Source organism: Macaca thibetana, chromosome 5 (genome assembly GCF_024542745.1).
Source record: "Macaca thibetana thibetana isolate TM-01 chromosome 5, ASM2454274v1, whole genome shotgun sequence".
Lineage (NCBI taxonomy): Eukaryota > Metazoa > Chordata > Mammalia > Primates > Cercopithecidae > Macaca > Macaca thibetana.
This window is the reverse complement of record NC_065582.1, coordinates 84,143,712-84,164,613: the sequence shown is the minus strand read 5'-3', so window position 1 is coordinate 84,164,613 and position 20,902 is coordinate 84,143,712.

The following is a 20,902-nucleotide window of genomic DNA, read 5'->3' as shown; positions in this document are numbered from 1 at the left end:
AAAACAAATGACCCCATCAAAAAGTGGGTGAATGATATGAACAGACACTTCTCAAAAAAAGACATTTATGTGGCCAACAAACATATGAAAAAAAGCTCATCATCACTGGTCATTAAAGAAATGCAAATCAAAACCAGAATGAGATACCAATTCATGCCAGTTAGAATGGTGATCCTTTAAAAGCCAGGAAACAACAGATGCTGAAGAGGTTGTGGAGAAATAGGAATGCTTTTACACTGTTGGTGGGAGTGTAAATTAGTTAAATTGTTGTGGAAGACACTGTGGTGATTCCTGAAGGATCTAGAACCCAGAAATAACATTTGACACAGCAATCCCATTACTGGGTATATACCCAAAGGATTATAAATCATTCTACTATAAAGACAGGTGCTCATATATGTTTATTGCAGCACTATTCACAATAGGAAAAATTTGGAACCAGTCCAAATGCCCATCAGTGATAGACTGGCTAAAGAAAATGTGGCGCATATACACCATGGAATACTGTGCAGTCATAAAATGAATGATTTCACATCCTTTGCAGGGACATGGATGAAGCTTGAAACCATCATTCTCAGCAAATTAACCCAGAAACAGTAAACCAAATACCGCATGTTCTCGCTCATAAATGGGATTTGAACAATGAGAACATATGGGCACAGGGAGGGGAACATCACACATTGGGGCCTGTCAGGGCATGGGGGCAAGGGGAGGGATAGCATTAGGAGAAATACCTAATGTGGATGACGGGCTGATGGGTGCAGAAAACCACCATGGCATATGTATACCTATGTAACATACCTGCACATTCTGCACCTGTATCCCAGAACTTAAATGATCATCATCATCATCATCATCATCATATCATCTCTCTCTGGATTCTCTTTGAAGGATGGATTGGAGAAGTAAAAAGAATGGAAATAGGAAAACCAGATCGAAGGTTATCAATGCAGTTGACATAAGTGATGATTGTGTCTTGGACTGCAGTTTATGTGAAGGGAAAATGAAAGATCAGAATATGTTGTAGAAGTGAAGTCAACAGGGTTCGCTTCCTTATATTGACTTACAATGGTCTCCACATAATCTTAGCCACTGACCTTGTTTGGTTCTTGGAGGATATACAGAATAGATTTAATCCCTTCAGATTTTAAAAAGCAGGACACATGACCTCTCTTAAATATCCCTATTTCCATACTAACAAGCCCTACTTCCCTCCAACTATCTTCTGATATCTTTTTAACATTGCTGAATATCCTGGATACCTCCCATTGATTATCTTCTTTTTTGGCGTGCCCAGAACTGAATGAAGCACTTCAGGCATTCCCTGACAACTATGGAGTCCAGTGGGGCGATTTCCTTCCAGAGTGTACTGCATTTCTTTTAATACAGCCTAGTGCATATGCATTGCATGCTTAACAAAGGAAGGTAGTGGTAGGACAATATAGTTTGAAGAGTCAAAACCAGGATTACCACCTGACTATTACTGGAGAATATTTATGAAAGTAGATTTTTTTTTTTTTTTTTTGGAAAAGGGAAATAGAGCTATGGAGAGGATGATTTTCTTGGCAACTGACAATCTTTAGAAAAGGTGCTAAATTAATAGTTAAATAAAAGTGCTGCTAAAAAGTTCTGCTGGGGTTGGAGGTGAGGTGAGGAGAGCAGATGGGGAAGCAGGACAAGAGAGCGAGCGAGCAAAGCAAGGTTAATAATGAGAGATGTTTCTGAGGAATGAGGTGAGTGAAGTGGAAAGTGCAGGTGAACATAAAACAATTATTTCAAGTTGAAAACAATGGTAAACATGATTTTTGCAGTAAAGTTATCTGGGTTCTTTAAGCACCTTAATTGGTTTGACTCCGTGTTTTGCATCAGTCGCAAATAATGCTTCGTGAACCAAATTTTAATCAATCACTACAAAGGAAATGTCTTAACTATATTTTAACTAATTTGTTTTCTTATCAGTTATTTCTATTCCATGGTTCCACAGGACATGGAATAGTCCTTATTGTTAATAGACACTAAGTCTATTAACTCTGAAGCGGTCTAAGGATGTGAGAACTTGTGGCATATTAAAACTGTCTCCTAAATGCCAGATCTGATTTTTTATCTTTGTTATATTTCATTTTTATTACTCCATGCAGAATATTGCCTTATTGTGTGAATGAGCATCTGACATTAGGGGAAGACCACAAGACGGTGAAGAGGGACATTTTGAGAGGAAATTAACTCAATCCCTAAGAGGAAATGTGCCATATTCAATGAATGAAAATGTATCATTCTATTTATCCTCATTCAGGAAAGAGAGCATTATACACACAGTACTTTTCTCAATAACACAATGAAATCATAAAAGTTAATGTTTAACACTAATCTTTCTAAAAATTTGTGCTGAAAATGTTGAGTTGGGGTAGACGTAAATAGGAAGGTCCCAAATAAAGCTTCCCAAACAGTCTTTTTGAGACAAAATAATTCCTCAATATTCATAATCTAGAATACAGTAGAATACAGTCCAGGAACCAAAATAAGTATACCATTTAATAAGAAGTAAAATAGCAACAATATCTCATTTTTAATGATTTCTAGAACTTGTGAGAATTTTATAGAAATTAATTCATTCATCTTTACAGCTTTCTGAAGAGTTAGTTGAAATAAAAAGGAATAATTTACAAAAACACTGGCATCTATTAAAATCTTACTGTGTGCTAACCTTTATGTTCAGTGGATTATCCTTATGCCTTAGAAAACACCTCAATTCATTTTTGCCAACTGACACAGACAGTATTTCAAGACATTTATATCACACAATCATTATATAAATTCCTTAATGAGGTACCCAAGAACTACACTTCATTGTACTGCCTGAGTAACCTATAACATCTATGTGTTAAATTCTGCAGCTTCATCATACTATGTCAACTCAATGTCTATAAGGAGATTTTAGGTTTGACTAATACCGTAAATATGTTTGAGGAAAAAATGTGATTATTAATATATAAGGAATAAACATTAGATTCAGTGTAAATATTCTAAATACTTTTGGCAAAACTTTACCCCAAAGGTTAAGGCCACTGTTTTGTAGATTGGAAACTAGTTGAGGTTTACAAAACAAAGGATAAGCATCAGTTTACTAAGAACTGTTAATTTTTAACCTGGAATGGGATAATTTTTATTGAATCTTTCATAAACTAACTGGAGGTGGTTTAGAAGTTGCAGACAACACTAAGCTCTTCCAGTTAGTGAAGAGGTAAACGGATGAGAGTACAACATAGCAAGATAACCTGAGACTATGAGTTGGTATAAAAGTGGTAGCCAGGCTCCTCAGGGAGAAAGTGCAAAGCAACACATTTAGCTATCAGTTATATTGCTTAAAAAGACTAGACCTGAGTATCTTTTGGTAGTATTTATTTAAGACATCGGAGCAATTGTTTCTATAGCCAAAAAGACTTAAAAAAAAAAGTCAAAGTGCAAACATTACTTTGCCTTTTTATAAGTAAGACTTTCCATTTGCTGCCATGGTATATAATAAGGCAATAACTAATTAATATTCTACTGAAAACAGAGTCAGTGTGTCATTTTGAAGCAGAATATGTTGTTTCCAGTCCTGGCTCAAGTGCTTATTATTTTATTCAATAAGTCATTCATTTAGTCATTCATTCAGAGCAAGATTTATTAAGTATTTATTATGTATCAGACACTCTGCTGGGTACAGGCAAGTATGTGTAGATGATAAAATTACATTCTCTCTCCTGAAAGAGCTAATACTTTAATAGGGGAGATATACAAAATAGCAAACAATGACAATACATTGTCATTAAATACAAGTTTATGGAGCAAACATAATACGTAAGAGACAAAACTATTTCAGATGAGGGTAGAAGATGTTTTGTAAGTAGTTCAGTGTGGCCAAACTGTGACGTACAAGAAGAATGGAAGAATGGCAATAAAACTGAGATATAGGAGGAAGAGCTGGTTTATGAACAACCTACTAGTCTAGGCTAAGGTGTTGGTTCATTTGTTTGTTTTAATATAGCTAAGGCAATGAAAAGTCATAGTGAAATTTAAGGAGAGGTGGGCAATGGCAATTGTTAAATTTATATTTCCAAAAGGATAGTTCAATATGGTTATGGAAACTAAACTGGATTATATTCAAGTTTGGAGAGAAAGGAAAAATTGGAATACTACTGAAGAAGTTTGGATAAGAAATAAGAAGGACTTTTTAGGAAGATAAAGAGAAAAATAGCAGGACTTGATGACCTATTAGGATAGGAGATATGTAAGGGAGGAACCAGGGATAAACCCCAGGTTTCTGGGTTGGGCAACTGGGTATATTATGAAAATAATACTGACCAAGGTAGGAACAGTAGGTGTGTGTTAAAATTTGGGACCTATTGATTTTGAAGATACTTAATGTCCTCCAATAAAGGAAATGTGCACAAAATGTTTGCACAAAACAAAATTTTAGACATAAAAGTAGATATTTATGCTATAGACACCGATTTTGAAATTATCAAATTGGATAGTTGAAGCCAAAAGTTTGAATGAGATTTAAAAATGTTGTCTAGTAATGGAACCTTGAGCATCTTCAACACCATTCCAGCAATAGCACTATTCATAGATACAAATGTGTGTGTGTATATATTTATATTTTAAATTTAATTTTAAATAAATATAAATTTATTTTATATTTAATAAAAATAAAATTTAATAAATATAATTTTATTTATATATTTAAATTTATTTTAAATTCCACATTGAACATTTATTCAAAATGTGTCCTTGGATTATAATGGAATTAAAGAAGTAACTGATAACAAGAAGATATCTAGAAAATTATCAAGTATTTGGAATTTAAACAATACACTTCTAAGCAACCAATGGGTCAAAGCTAAAATTTCAAGGGAAATTAGGAAATATTTTGAATTGACTGAAAATGAAAATACAACATAGCAAAACTTGCAGGAGGCAGCTAAAGAAATACAGGAAAATGTACAGTATGAAATACTATATTAGAAAAGTATAAAGGTCTCAAATCAATAATCGAAGTTTCCGTGTTAAGAAACGAGAAAAAGAAGAGCATAGTGAATACAAATTAAGCAGAATGAAGTAAATAATAAAGAGCATAAAGCAATAAAGTTAGAAACAAAAATACAAAAAAATCAATGAAAACAAAAACCAGTGCTTTGAAAAATCAACAAAATTGACAAATTCTAACCAGTCTGACAAAGAAAAAAGAGAGAGATAAAATGCAAATTACAAATATCAGGAATAAAAGGGATGATATCACTACATATCCCACAAACTGTAAAATAAAATCAGATACTAGAAATAACGGCATATTTTAAAATCAAAAAATAGATTTCATGGACCAAATTCTTGATACACAAACTATCAGAACTGACTCAAGAAGAAATAGATAATCTATAACTATTGAATTGAGATCATAGCTTAAAATCTTTCAAAAAAATGAAGACCCAGAAGAATTCTACTATACATTTAAGATGAAAAAAAAGGATTACATTCTGCATAATGTCTTTCAAAAAATAGAAGGTAACAACTCACAAAGCATTCTATGAGGCAAGTATTACCCCAATTTCAAAACCACAGAAAGACTTTGCAGAAAAAGAAAACTATAGACCAACCAACATCTCATATGAACACAGACTCAAAAATTATCAACAAAAATATCAGAAAATTAAATCCAACAATATATAAAAATAATAATATATCACAATCAAGTGGGTTCTTCTTTCCAGGGATGCAAGCCTGGTTCAATATTGAAAAACCAAACAATATAATTCTCCACATTAAGAGATAGGGAAAACCATATGATCACTTTAATACACACAGAAAACATTTTTGATAAATTTCAATATGCATATGTGATTTTAAAAATCCCCAGCAATCTAGTAATAGAGAGAACTTCCTTAATCTGTAAAAGGCCATCTTTAAAAAACAAAACAAAAAACCAATTAACATAATATAGAATTATGAAAAACTTAATATATTCACCTAAAGATCTGGGATAACATAAGAATGTCCTTCTCATAATTCCTTTTCTATATCTTACTAAAAGACATACAGCTTAGAATAGATGAAATAAAATTGTCTCTGTTTAGAGATTTTTATTTGTTTGTTTGTTTGTTTGAGATGGAGTCTCGCTCTGTTGCACAGGCTGGAGTGCAGTGGAGCGATTTTGGCTCACTGCAACCTCTGCCTACCAGGTTCAGGTGATTCTCCTGCCTCAGCGTCCTGAGTAGCTGGGACTACAGGCGTGTGCCACCACACATGGCTAATTTTTGTATTTTTAGTAGAGACAGAGTGTCACTAAGCTGGCCAGGCTGGTCTCGAACTTCTGACCTCAAGTGATCTGCCTGTCTCAGCCCCCCAAAGTGCTGGGATTACAGGAGTTAGCCACCACTCACTGTTTTCTATATGCTTGCAATTAATTCAAAAATTTTCAAAATACCTTTAACAATAGCACCTGAAATGAAATATTTTGATATAAATCTAAAAGCACAATATCAAAGTCTATATGCTAAAAATTACAAAACACTGATGAAAGAAATATCAAATCTATATAAATGGGGAGATATACTGTGTTCATGTGCTAGAAGAGTGAATACTACTAACATGTTAATTCTCTCCAATTTAATCCACAGATTAACATAAAGCAACTGAACATTCCAGCAGACCTTTTGTAGATACCAACAAATTGATTCTAAAGGAACTAGAATAGCCAAACAATTCTGAAAAATAAGAACAAAACTGGAGAAATCACACTACCTGATTTTAGGACTTACTATAAAACTACATTAATCAAGACAGTGTGATACTGATGAAAGATAGATATATAGATAGGTGAAACAGAATAGAGCCCAGAAATAAGCCCTTGCACATAGTCAATTGATGTGTAACAAATATATAAAAACAATTTAATGGGAAACGTTAGTCTTTTCAACAAATGGTGTTAAAATAATTGGATATATGTAGGCAATCTATTCCTCAATCTATTCTGTGCAAAAATTAGCACAGAATACATCATTGACCTCAAAACTATAAAACTTCTAGAAGAAAATATAGGAGAAAATCTGCATGACCCTGTGCTTGATGAGATTTTAGAGACATCACCAAAAACACAATCTGTAAAGAAAATATAAATAAACTGAATTCTATCAAAATTAAAATCTTCTCTGCTAAATACACTGATCCAAGAGTAAAAAGACTGGAGGTAAATATTTGAAAATCACATTTCTGACAAAGATCTTGTATCTAGATTATAAAACAAATTCTCTAAACACAGCAGAAATAAAACAAACAACCCAATAAAACAAATTGCTGAAAGATCTGAAGAGGCACTTTACCAAACAGCGTATATGAATAGCTTATAAATACCTGAAGAGACGGTTAATAAATAAACTGCAAATTAAAACTATGTGCTACAACCCACATCTATTAGAAGGAGGGCGGCTGGAGGAAAATGGCACTACCAAGTCTCGACAAAGATGCAGAATAACTGAAACCCTCATACATTGCTGGTGGGAATTGAAAATGGTACAGTCTCTTTGGAAGACAGTTTAGAGGTTTCATATAAAGTCAAACATATATGTACAATATGACTCCACAATCTCACTTCTGCTTATTGACTAAAAAGAATTGGAAACTTCATGCAAAAATCTCTATATAGATATTTATAGCAGCTTTCTCATAATCATATGCATGCCCTTTAAATGGTAAGTTTATACACAAAATGTGATACATACATACAATATAAAAAGAAACAAGGCCGGGCATGGTGGCTCATGCCTCTAATGCCAGCTCTTTAGGAGGCCAAAACAGGCAGATCACCTGAGGTCAGGAGTTTGAGACCAGCCTGGCCAACATGGTGAAACCCCGTGTCTACTAAAAATACGAAATTAGCTGGTTGTGGCAGCAACCCAGCTACTCAGGAGACTGAGGCAGGAGAATCGCTTCCACCCAGGAGGTGGAGGTTGCAGTGAGCTGAGCCGAGGCTGAGACTCTGTCTCAAAAAAAAAAAAAGAAAGAAAGAAAGAAAAGAAAAAATTTTCTGCATGGCTGAATCTTAAATGTATTTTACTAAGTGAAAGAAACCAGACCCCAAAGACTACACATAACTTGAGTACATTTATATGGTACTCTGGAAAAAGCAAAAACAGATACATAGAAAATAGATTAATTGGAAAGATCAGTACTGCATTTTGACTACAAAGGCACAGCACAAGAAAATTTTGGGGGTGACGGAACTCTTCTGTAAGAAAATGTGGTGATAGATATCTGACTCTATGTCTTTGCCAAAAACTCTAAAAGTGCACACCAAAAAGAGTGAGATTTACCATACATAAATTTAAGAAATGAACCAAAATGTCAGAGAAACTCAAGGAATGCAAACTATAAGGATGAATCTAACTGTATTAAATGTAAATTACATAACCACACTGAAGGAAGTCAGGAAGAAAGTAGTTGACTTCAGTAACCTTCGGCAAAATACTTTCATACTATAAGGCTGAAGAAGAAAGATCTGTACAAAAACTAAACTGTAGTTGATAAATGTACCTTTCCTAAGTATATCATTTAGCATTCATAAAATTACATGTATATTAGGCTTGAACAAATAAGCAAATATATTATAGATCATGATAACTAGATTGCTTACTGTCAAAGAAAGAAGTTACAAAGAAAGAAAGAAGGTTGGTGTGAATACTGGGTTGCTAGAGTCAAAGTTATCAGTATGGTCTCATGGATTTTGTTTTAGATAAATTACATAGAACAATGTTATAGAGATGATAGATGTCAGAGATTTGTGTTCATGTCTGGGTATGTATACATAGGTATATTTCCTAGCTCTTTTCACTGAAAGGAATTCAACACAGGGATATCTCCATGCAATGAGCAAAATTGTTGTCTAGATCTCTGGGCATCTAAATACCATTCTCCAATAAAAGCAATCAGGGTTCTTTGAAGAAGTAGTTGATTTCATGGCTGGAAAAATACAGGAACAACCTGAAGCATCCTGTACTAGAAAGTAAAGAGGCATGCAATAAAGCAAGTTGTTTAAGGATGAGGGTATCACTTCCCATTGACTTCTTATCACTAAAATCAGGAAAACTTGAGCAACAAAATAAATGATGATGGTATTATACTGTAACTGAGAAAATAAATATCCATGAGTTGATACCATGATAAAAATAAGTGAATAAAGAAATCAGATAAAAAGAATGATACTTCCTTATAGAAAAATTTCAATTAATAAATGAAGGGAATGAGGAAAACAGAAAATCACAATTGGGACAGCATGGTAATAATTGATACAAGCAAGATCCACCTGTGGATGCTAAAATTAGCAGTGAAAATTTAAACAGAGGAAAAATATTTATAGATTCTCAAAATCTGTTCCTCCAAATATTTATTAATTACAAATGGTAAAACAATTAGTTTACAATGTGGTAAAGCACATATACCACTTTAGCTAACTGATCAAAATTATCATCGTATGTATCCATATAACATCATTTAGTCTCTTATTTGACACCCTGAGAAGGCATGAAGCTCCTGTGGCATTCTTCCCCAAAATGCGTAACCTTGATCTAATTATGAAAACATATCAGAACTTGGAACCAACCCAAATGCCCATCAATGATAGACAGAATAAAGAAAATGTGGCACATATACACCATGGAATACTATGCAGCCATAAAGAAGAATGAGTTTATATCCTTTGTCCATACATTGAAACAATCGAAAAAAGGCAAAGGAAAAAAAATCACAGAAAAATGAGAATTAGAAACCACAAAGTAAGATGGTAGAAACAAGTTTAAATATCAGCAATCAAAAATGGATAAATGAACTGGACTCCCTTTCAAAGAAGACAAGAATTCTCAGCTCAGGGAATAAATCCAGTCTTATGCTGTTTTCAAAGTGGCAAACCTAAAATACAAGCTGTTAAAAGGCTAAAAGTAAAAAGATGCAGAGATATACTGAGCAACTACCAATCAAAACAAAGCTAGGGTATCTGTTTAATTTTATGCCAAAAAACTCATAGAGATAAAAAAGGGAGTGGGAATCACAAATTAATGATAAGGCTCAATATAGAAGATCTAGGTATTCAAAACTTGTAGCAACTTGTAAAATAGCTTAAAATTAACCAAAAAAAAAAAAAAAAAAAAAAAAAAAAGAAAGAAAGAAAAGCCACACTAGAGTTACAGAGAGAAATAGATATCCCAGCATTGTTTCAACACACCTTTTTATATTATTCTTAGGTAAAGGAGACCAAAAAAAAAAAAAAAAAAAAAAAAAAAAAAAAAAAAGAATGATGACAATAAAAAGGTGGTGAGAATACTAGCTCGATTTAGAGGAAATACATAGATCCTTGGATCTGACAAATAGAAACTTCACATTGTTCTCAGGCACACATGAACCATCTTTAAAACGGGTGAGGGGCAAATACTAGGTAATTCTCTACTAATTTCAAAGAATAGATATCATCCAGATTATATACTCTGACTATGATGAAATTGCTACAAAACAAAAACAAAAGATATATTTTAAATCATATACTTTAAAGTTTTTTTTAAAAAAACATTATTCAAAACTCATTAATAAAGAAGATATCTGAAATAAGATACTGAAATAGGAATTTTGAACTGAACACTAATAAAATCACTTCATATTAAAACTTTGCAACACAATACAAGTAAGTCTTTGAGGGAAATTTTTGTCTTAAATGTTTTACATGCAAGAAGCTATAAACAAATTGCAAACCAAAAAAAGCAAACAAACAAAAACAAACAAACCAACTATTTTTAAAAGTTAGTAACAACAGACTACATCCAGATCAATGAGGAGGAGACACAGGTAATGAGAGAGAAAAAAGAAGTCTCAAAAAAGAAAAATTTGGCCATTATTTTTATTTTTTGAAAAAAAAAAAAAAGTTGAGTATAGAATTTTGGAAGCACAGATTTATAAACAAAGGCTGACGACAGCTCGGTTGTAGAGATGGGAACCTCTGAGAGAGGGAAGCCCTCACTTGTAGCTCTTTAGGACTGAGAAAATAATCAACCGCCGCCATGGAAGGGCACAAGAGAAAGGTACACGTTCTTAAGCGAGATTCAGGCCTCAGCCCAGTAGGTAAGAAGGTGAAAGGAGCTTTCTGTGAAGAAACTGAGGGTGTGGGAAGCTTTGTTTATCATGATACAGAGGTCCCAGAAGAAGGAAAGAAAAGAGTTGGAAGGGAGTAAAGAAGTGGGAAAGCGAGTCTGGGAAAAACTGCATGATATTACTAGTATTAATAGTACTAGAATGAGCGCACATGAGAGGAACAGACATGAGGCTTTCTTATGGACTTTGGTTAAGAAAAAGAAAATGTGAGGAACAAGGTGTTTTATGTCCCTAAAACTCTGAAGGAAACCTAGGAGGAATGGTGTATTAATGCTCCCGCAGGCTAAAGATCCTGACATACTATAACCTTGTTGATTTTTAGCAAAATGTAGCCCTTGGCCAAAGTTCCAACAGAACACTGTTACAAAATAATTAAGAACTTTCTGAAGTCCTTCTGGCAAAAAGCAGCAAATCACAGGACTCTGGTGACTCTTAGAATCAACTAAGAACTGATTTGGTCACATGTCAGTGGAAATCCACCCCTGTTCAGGTGACAGTTTTACTGGTTTCCAGGACATTTTCCTGGTATGAATCACTGGCAAGAGCGGATTTTGGCCTCAGTTGATGGAGGCAGTTCAGTTTGTTTCAAAACTTAGCAGTTGTGTGACCTAGTCTGAAATATTTAAAATTTCTTAGTTTTTACCCCTTTATATTTAAAATTATAAAATGGACACAGGGTCCTTGCGATGACTGCTGATAACATAGAATAGTGCCTAGCCTTGAAGGTGTCTGCTACATAGGAGGTAGTTCATAAATTGTAACTCATCATTAGTATTAACACCTGTTGCAGATTATCACTTATCCACAAGTTACAAGCATGCTTAAGTGCTTTAAAAATCACTAGTCCTTTAGCACACAAGTACATGACAACCACTACCCCTTAGCTAGAGTCTACCAGATCAAGGATTTCACTTGCTTTACTGCATCCTGTTGATCAGGTCCAGCTTCCACTTCAAAGTTACCTCACGTCCACATTGATACTGCCGCCATCTCTCCCAAGGGATGCGGGGAGGGACAGTGGGACAGTCAGCAGCCTTTTATGCTGCCCTTTATATGCTTGCTCTAATTCTTTTATGCTCTGCTCTGCTTGCATCTCTTTTATCCAGCTCTTGATTCATTCATTTATCAAACATTTATTGAGTGCCCATGTACTAGGTTGGACACTAGGGATACAAAGTTGACAAAGGCATAGTCATGTCCGTAAGAATATCACAGTCCAGTGGGAGAAGGAGATGTGAGCAGATAACTGCAGTACAATTAGGTAAGTGCTAATGGAAGGTTTCCATGGCACTTTCGGGAGCAACTAACACTTCTGGGGCAGACAGAGAAAGTCTCACAGAGGTATCTGAGCAACTTTTAGAAAGGTGGGTAAGGGGATTACCAATCCAGGAGATGAAGGTGAGGATAGGGAAGGAAAAGAGAAAGAGAAGAAAACTACCAGAGACTGAAGCACTGAGCAGAAACGGGGTGGTTGGGTTCCAGTAGAGAAAAGCATGGGCATTTAACTTCACTGCAGGATTTTAGGGGGAGGTTTAAGAAAAAAAAAAAAATTAAATTCAGGAAAAAAAATGAAATAATATTTCTCGAGGATATTTTGCTTAAATTAGAGGAAAAACATTCCATAAGATTGCCCAAGAACATACAGGTTCATCATAATTCCCACTGGAAAATTGAAATGTTTTAGATTCATGTCATACTTTATAGAAATGCAGTGGTGAACAAAAATTATCAAGGTATCTTTAGGCATCATTTGGGAAAGGTTTAGTTTAGCTTGCATAAAACATATTTTTATTCTTTTTCTGCCTTCTTTGGTGCAATATGTAGACTGCACTAGACTCTCTCATGAGTGTCATTGTAGTGAAAAGAAAAAAGATGACCATGGCAACCCGATGTCCCCCATTTACATCTGCAATGCCTTTACATTTCTTTTAGCTTTTGAAAAAAAAAATAAAAAGTTTAAAAGACTTTTACCACCTCTTTTGCCCCCATCAAAAAGAAACATAGCAAAGTAGGTCCCACCCAATGAGAAACAACAAAAACACAACTTTCTCCCTTTCACATTCATTCACAAGACCACTGGGTTACACAGGAGTTGCTGGGAAAAGCTTCTCTCAAGAGTTATTGAGCAGAAACTTCCAACCCTAGGCCCTGAAAGGTAACCATACTATAAAATGAAACAGAGAAAAATGTCCTAAGACTGATAAGGAGCAGGAAGAATATGTTAATTGTGGTGAAAAATGACCCAAAACATAACTTTTGACTAATTTTTCAGGTTTCTTCCTTGTCCCCAGATCCTCTCCCTAGCTCTTACAACGAATACCCAGTTCCTGTGGGTTTGTATCATCTCTTTATTCCTGAAGAAACAGATCTGGAAGAAGGCAGAAATTCTGTAAGCCCAAAAATTCTTCAGGGTTCCTGGTAGGTTGATATTATATTCCAGACCAAGAAAATAAGAAAAGAAAGGCAGGATAAATTTTGTATTATTTTCTCACAAATATTTACAGGTCAAACACCCTAATCCTTAGCTACCGCTTAGGGCTATCGTGTGTCAGCAGGGTTAGCTTGGATTTGTTTCATCTTGGTTAGAAAGCTGGTGTCAGCAGTTCTACAGAATATTAGAAATGCGCTTGTTTCCCAGATATAAAGACTATACACACATGGTGTCTTTTTGTCCTGTGGAGTTTTATTCTAACATTTACATTGAGAGAAAGATGGACCCTATTTAGATTCTAAATCATTAGTACAAGAAGATGTTTTAGAGATCATCTAATGAATGAGACCACTCATTTTTATGTGGAAATTGAAGCACTTTAACTTGGTATGTAATATTGTGGGACAGTAAACAGTTTAATTTTAACATGTGTAAGCTACAAGAGTTTCAGTATCTTTAAGAAGAAGAGGAGGGGATATTTTAATTACTGTAAAGCAACTCATAATCATAAAACAAATATTTTCATACTGTTTTGTATATAACACTAAAGTCTTTTTATCTCCATCAGCCTCAACCATGTGGTACCATTTTGCATGCAGACCACTCAGGCTGAGGAGCATTAAATTTAATTTGTGCTAAAGTTGAAGGTGGAAAAGCGTGAAATTAACTTGATGCATTTTTATGGCATTTTCTGTCTCCTAGCTTCTCTGAGCCTTTCCAATCCAGAATGATTTGATTGGCTGTGTCAAGATCTCCTCATCCCTGGAACTTCCCTCTACTCTCTGTTCAGTGAAACTCTGAGGTCTGTGTATGTGTAGCCCATTCTTCCTTACCTCACGGGCGACCCAGCTGAAGAAAACGCTGATTTATTTGGCTTGGTATTCACTTTGGCCAAGCTTCAGTCTGTGCTCAAGGTTCACTCTTCTTGGTGATTCATCCCTTTCAGGAATATGTGTGTGAACAGCAAAAGATGAGTCAACTCATTCAAGAAATCATTCAGCATGGTCCAAATAGCTTGCAAAGATTTCAAGAGAAAGCTAAACATTTTATAAGGCTATACGGTAAATAGTAACTTTCCAGCAATCAGTTGCTAGTATAACACCTACAAACTTTCAAGGTTTTTACAGATATGTCTCAATCTCTGGGAATAAAGCTGAGATATTCCATATTGTATTCATCAAGGAAGCACTTCTACACAGTTTTAAAAAACCCATAGAGCAAGAGCTGATTGAAGGCACTTATGTTTAGAAAGAGAGAGACAGATGGAAATGAGACTGTGGGTTGCCTACTGTAGATTTCATTTAGTGACCATTTGTTAAGTGTTATAAAAAAATGTCTATACCAGGAAATGTAAGCACTCCTATCCTATTATTGTATGTCTAGGAAGACATTGCTATCAATTCTGTTCATCTTCTGATATGATCATTCAAATAGTATTATTTAAATAACATGGTTGCACAGAGATTTTGGAGTTTTGTGTGGATAGATTTGCAATGGGGTGTATTTGCAATATTGAAGAGGATGATAAAAACAAAAATGAAATGCATGAATACCACAAATTGAGAATTTTACCTTATTACATTAGTATTTAAAAGGTAATGGTAAATGAATATTTTGTGCGTGTTTACAGAAGTAACCATATAGTAATTTTGTAAAGGTACCTATTTAAAATTTATTGTGCTCATGACCATGTGTCTTTTCCAGTACTGGCAAGTTTGCCTTTAAAGAAACTCTTTTACCCCACTAAACAATATTTTTTTTTCAGGAAAACATGTTTTTTACCCTAAATAGGACTTGCACTCCACTTGCCAATACCCAACACAAACCAAATCTTCTTCATTAATTGATTCTGTCTGCTATACAGGGACATTTCCACAGGTGTTGGGCTCTAGCGGTGCAAGTGTTATGCGACATCATGCATTCATATCTGATACATGTAAACAAATAAGTTTATATGGGCTTATGCCTGGATTCTACCAAACTTATAAATAAAGGCCTTCCTGTTTCTAAAAGGACTGTAGAAAAAAAAATCAAATGATTCTGTCTCGTGGCAAGGCCTTTCAAAGAAAGATTAAAGGACCTCATAATAAACCTATAATTTGGGAGAATAAGATCAGTACCTTTCCATTAATATTGAGAACACCAATAACATGGAGAGAAAAAGTAGAAATAAGAGAATATTTATGTGTTGAGAAAGAAGGGGTAGACTTATTTGTCCTTTAAAAGAATAGTTTAATAAGAAACTTACAAGATAAGATTTTTTTTTATCCTCGTTGAACAAATGAGAAAACTGAGGATCTGCAAAATAGTTATACAAGTAGAATGTAGCAGAAATAAGATGGAACCCAGTTCTAACAATCTTCAGAACTTAATCCTTGTAAGCTTAAGGAAAGTATCTCAGAAAGGGTGACATCTATGTTAAAGTTTGAAGAAAGAATTAAAGGCTCATTTATGAACACCTAGGTAAACATTGGAGAAAAAGCATTCTAGACAGAGGGTGAGTAATTACAATTATAGCTATAGTTTATAGCATTTACTCTGTTAGACACCTAATGTACAAGGTACATAACTATTAAATAAACACATATTGAACCTCCCAACAATCTAACAAAGTAAGTAACATTACTTTCCTCTGAAAGAAGACAAAATGAAGGCCAGGTAAGGTTTCAGTAATCCACTATAGTTATGACATATCAGAGCCTGACTTGAAGCCAAGTCTGAAGGATCCCCAAAGTCTGTGCCCTGTCTAAATTCTTAGGGTCACTAGCATAGCAGGATCAGAGGTGATGGGAGGAAAACTGGTAGAATTGAGGCTGTTGAGTAGAACAGAGTCCAGGTCACAAAAAGCTGTGATAACAAAGCTAGGGTGTTTATGACTTATTCTTGACTAATGAGAAGTATTTGAAAGATATTAAATGAAGACATGACATGATCATATTTGTGTTTTAAGGTCATTCCGGGTAAGGGATAAATTGGAGAGACTCACTCAAATTATGAGGCAGAGACCTGTTAGTAGACAATTTAAATCACCCAAAGCAATAAATGCTATTTAGTTAAGTAGCCATGGAATTGGCATAGACAAGGAGGGTTCTAAATGTACTGAAGAGGTAAAATGACAAAGTAGGGAGACCAGCAGATTTTCTTGCCAAGAAAGAACTCTATAGTGATTCCAGGTCTCTGATTTGGTTAGTGGAAAAATCAAAGACAATAATGGAGATTAAAGATAGACAGTAGTCATTAGGAAGTAAATAAATAATATCTAACAAAGATCTAATTATCAGCCTAGGTTCAAAATTCATGAAAAAGTTTTGTTGCAGTGAAGATTAGAATAAATTTGGAGAACATATGAGAAAGCAAATTGAATTGAAATCACAATATAGGGCCTGGCACAGTGGCTCACGCCTGTAATCCCAGCACTTTGGAAGGCCAAGGAGGGCAGATCACCTGAGGTCAGGAGTTCAAGACCAGCCTGGCCAACATGGTGAAACCCCATCTCTATTAAAAATACAAAAATGTTGCCAGGCGTGGTGGTGGGCACCTGTAATCCCAGCTACTTAGGAGGCTGAAAAGGAAGATTGCTTGAATCTGTGAGGCGGAGGTTGCAGTCAGCCAAGATTGCGTCACTGCCCTCCAGCATGGGTGACAGAGACTCCATCTAAAAAAAAAAAAAAAAAAAAAAATTACAATATAGGTGATTTTTTGTATTTACAGGCATTTTATTTGTTTTTATGTTTAATTTTGTCTACTTCACATCCCTAAAGCATACATTTCTTCACAGCAAGGATTTTATATTCTTGTTACCACTCAAATCTCAGCACATAGAATAGTCCCCAGCATAGACTAAGAACTCAGTAAATATGTGTGGGATGGATGACTGTGCATTGCATATGCTTGAGATCCTGACTAGAGGAATCCTCATAGTTTATGCAGCATCTTCAGCCAAGTGTTAATGTGCTGTTTGTTTCCTGTCCTGACGAATGAAATCGGGTTTATTTCTGACATTCTGACAAATAAGAAATGTAATAACAAAACTCTCTGAACTCTGGTGCTACTTCTTCCTTCAAATAATGAGTACCAAATAAATTTTCATATTAGGTACTCTTCAAACTCCCTAGAAAAATCAGTAATACAAAGTCATGACACTAAGGTTAGATTATTGATTCATCAATTAATATTCTTTTAACTTTTCTGACAAGAGATGGTCTCTTCAAGGCCACTTATAACCACCTAATCTCTACTCCTTTTCCTAATCTTTATTCTCCTTGTTGTTTCATTTAACCTTGAAGAACATCCTGCATAGCCAGGGAGCCAAACCCTCCAATTCAATCTGCTCTAATGGAGTCAAGCTGAAGGTAAAGACAAGATCAGAAGCAGCGAGCCTAATCTGCCTATATGGGAGCAAAGTCAGCAAACAGGAACCAGCTCAGAGACCAAGAAAATCAAACAAGTTTGTTAAACCACATCAGAACACCAGACAGAGAAAAAGAAGTTGGTTCCAAGATGAGAAATACAAGAGAGAAGCAGATTGTGGAAGGAAAGAGAGGATGTTCCATGTTCATATTCACCTGATTGTACTTAGAGCCTCACCCCTCCTTTTACTCAGGTCCAACTCAGCAGGGACCTTCTGGAAAAGCTTTTTGTTCTGTGCACTTCCTTTCTCTGGCTTTCTTTGTCTCTAGATTTTCCTTGTTCTGGGCCTGATCTGTCATAATACTCCGAGGTTTTATTCTGATCCCTCTGCATTCCCCCCTGAAAATTATTTTCTTACAATTTCAGATATCCTATAATACTAATTATGGCTAAGTGCCTCTTTGTTTCTATGTGGATCTTTTCTTGAATCCTTGTTTCATATCATTAACTGCATACAACATATCTCTACTTCAAAATGATATTGCAATTTCAAACCCAACTGTATGAAAATATTTTTATTGGTATTTTAAAAACACGTTTCCATTGATAATACCAATATCTGAGTACTCCTCACCTGGTGTTCAGATTACTGCAATGTATTCCTATCAGGTAATTCTTCCTTCAATCTTCTGTACCTCAAATCCAACTTATTAATATATTCAAACTTAAAAGAATTAAATTCCATTTGTAGCATATTATTCCTCTGATTGAAAGGAAAAAAATCTTATTTTTTTGTTACAATAAAATTTCTTAACTTAAAATCAGTTGAGATCTCTTGCTGTGTTTGAGGTTACAAAAGTGCTTAACTAGAGACTGTAACAACACTATTCAGCCAACAACAGGGGTTATTTTTAGAATCCTACTTACCATTAGAAGTCTAAATTTGAACCTGGTCTTGCAGGTTACTATGAGGACATATTTGTCAATGTCGGAGAATGCAACATATTACATTTAACAGTTTGTTTTCCTAGTTTGTTATTTCATGTATGTAGGTATAATATGCAATTGTATTCCTGCCCCGCCCTTGAAAATCTAGTGGATGAGCCTAGAAAGAAACCTGAGTAATCTGATAAGACATGAATAGAGACAGAAGCTTCAGCAATTGTGGTGGCAACAGCCACAATGGAGTCTATGAGGTAAAGTTTGAAGATCTATCAATAAATTTAAGTTAGAAGATTGAGGAATAAAGTCTATATTCATTAACCCATCATTACTAACCCTTCATACAGTTCATCAAACATTCTTTGCTCATGCTTTTAAGATGGAATACCATGCTCTGCCTCCCCTTTCCCACTTCACCCTACCTGCACATCACATACCCTGACTGCTTTGGATCTTTCTGCAAATCCCAAGTACTCAACCTTCTATAAACTCCTACTCCCTATATGTTTCTCCTAACTCCTAAGGCACATTTTTGTCTATCTCAGTCATTTGGAAGTTAACATTCCCAATTTTATTTGGCCTTTTAAGTTTCTTAATGTTATAAACACCATATACAATAGCTCTTCTAGATTGTGATCTTGTTGAGTTAAAGTACCATGGCTTACTGATCTCTCTTAGTGAAGAGGGAATGTCCCCAACATGTTAAATACCCAGATGAAGTGAGTTAAAGTTATGTTCCCAATGTTTGTTTCTTATGAGTGTTACCTGAAAAAGGATTTAGCATTAAAATAAGTTTGGGTGGTTTTTACAAAGTTAAGCATGTTTCTTTACTTCAATGCTTATCAGAGCCTTTAATATACTATTAAATATGCTTAATATCTAAAAATGAGTAATAATGAAGAGTTGATCATATTCATTGACCTTTTATTTCAAGAATATCTTACACAGCTAGTGTTACATAATAGATACTTTTGAAAATCCTGGCTTAAAAGCTAGTCCTCAATCAACTATCTACATATACATTATTTGTATAGAGTATATAATTCCAAATTTTCATATGTATTCAAAAGGCTAGTTTTACCTTGACATCCCCACGCCAACTCTGGAAAATTGTTCAGATTCTACAAAACTCCTATCTGATACACACATTTCCTGCTCACTCAGTTTTTAGAGATAAAAATTCAGGTCTCTTTTACAAAGTATAGTGATGGACTGATCTCCACGTCCATTGATAAAAGATCCAGAGTGAACAGCTTTATATCAAAACATAAAATATTAAGATTCCAGTTATTAACTGGAATGTGTTAAGGAGGCAGATGAGAGATAGAATCGTTGGCTCTGAAGACCATCTGAATTTTCATGGCTAAAAATGGTTTTGTCATCTGTGAAGTGGACCTTATCAGGCTTTCTTAGGTTGTAAGCATCCTGTGGACAGACACAACAGCTTTCTTAGTTTTACAAAGTATCTTAAGAGAACATCATCTAAAAATATTGATAGCAACAGTGAACAGAATGCTTTTTGTTCCCTTCTTCACAGAGATGCTGTGAAAATTAATGACAGGCAGTCTGGTAAGTTTCTTGAGTTCCTTTGGGTAAGATCATATAAAATATAAAGTACTTGCATATAATAATGTTTTTGTCTACGTCTGTAAGCATTTGTAAATTATACGACCTTAAAGTACATGGTCAGTGAAGCACTAACTTCTTTGAGAGGCAGACAGATAAAGTTTATGATTGGAATGTGCGTCTGAACATGAAGAAGCTACTTAGACTGGGTCCAGTGGGTCATTGACTTAGTAGTGCTGCTTTTCATTATTTACAGATATCAAAGTAATCTAAATTTTGGCATATCACCTTCAGGGTCAACAATAAGGAGGATGGCCAGTCCCAGAAACACTCCCATTATTATCTTAGCTGACCTGCAAGTAACTACATTGAGAAAAACTCTATCTAATTTGTGATAATGCCATGGAATTAAGGTTTCCATTAGTACTCTCAGACATTGTGGAG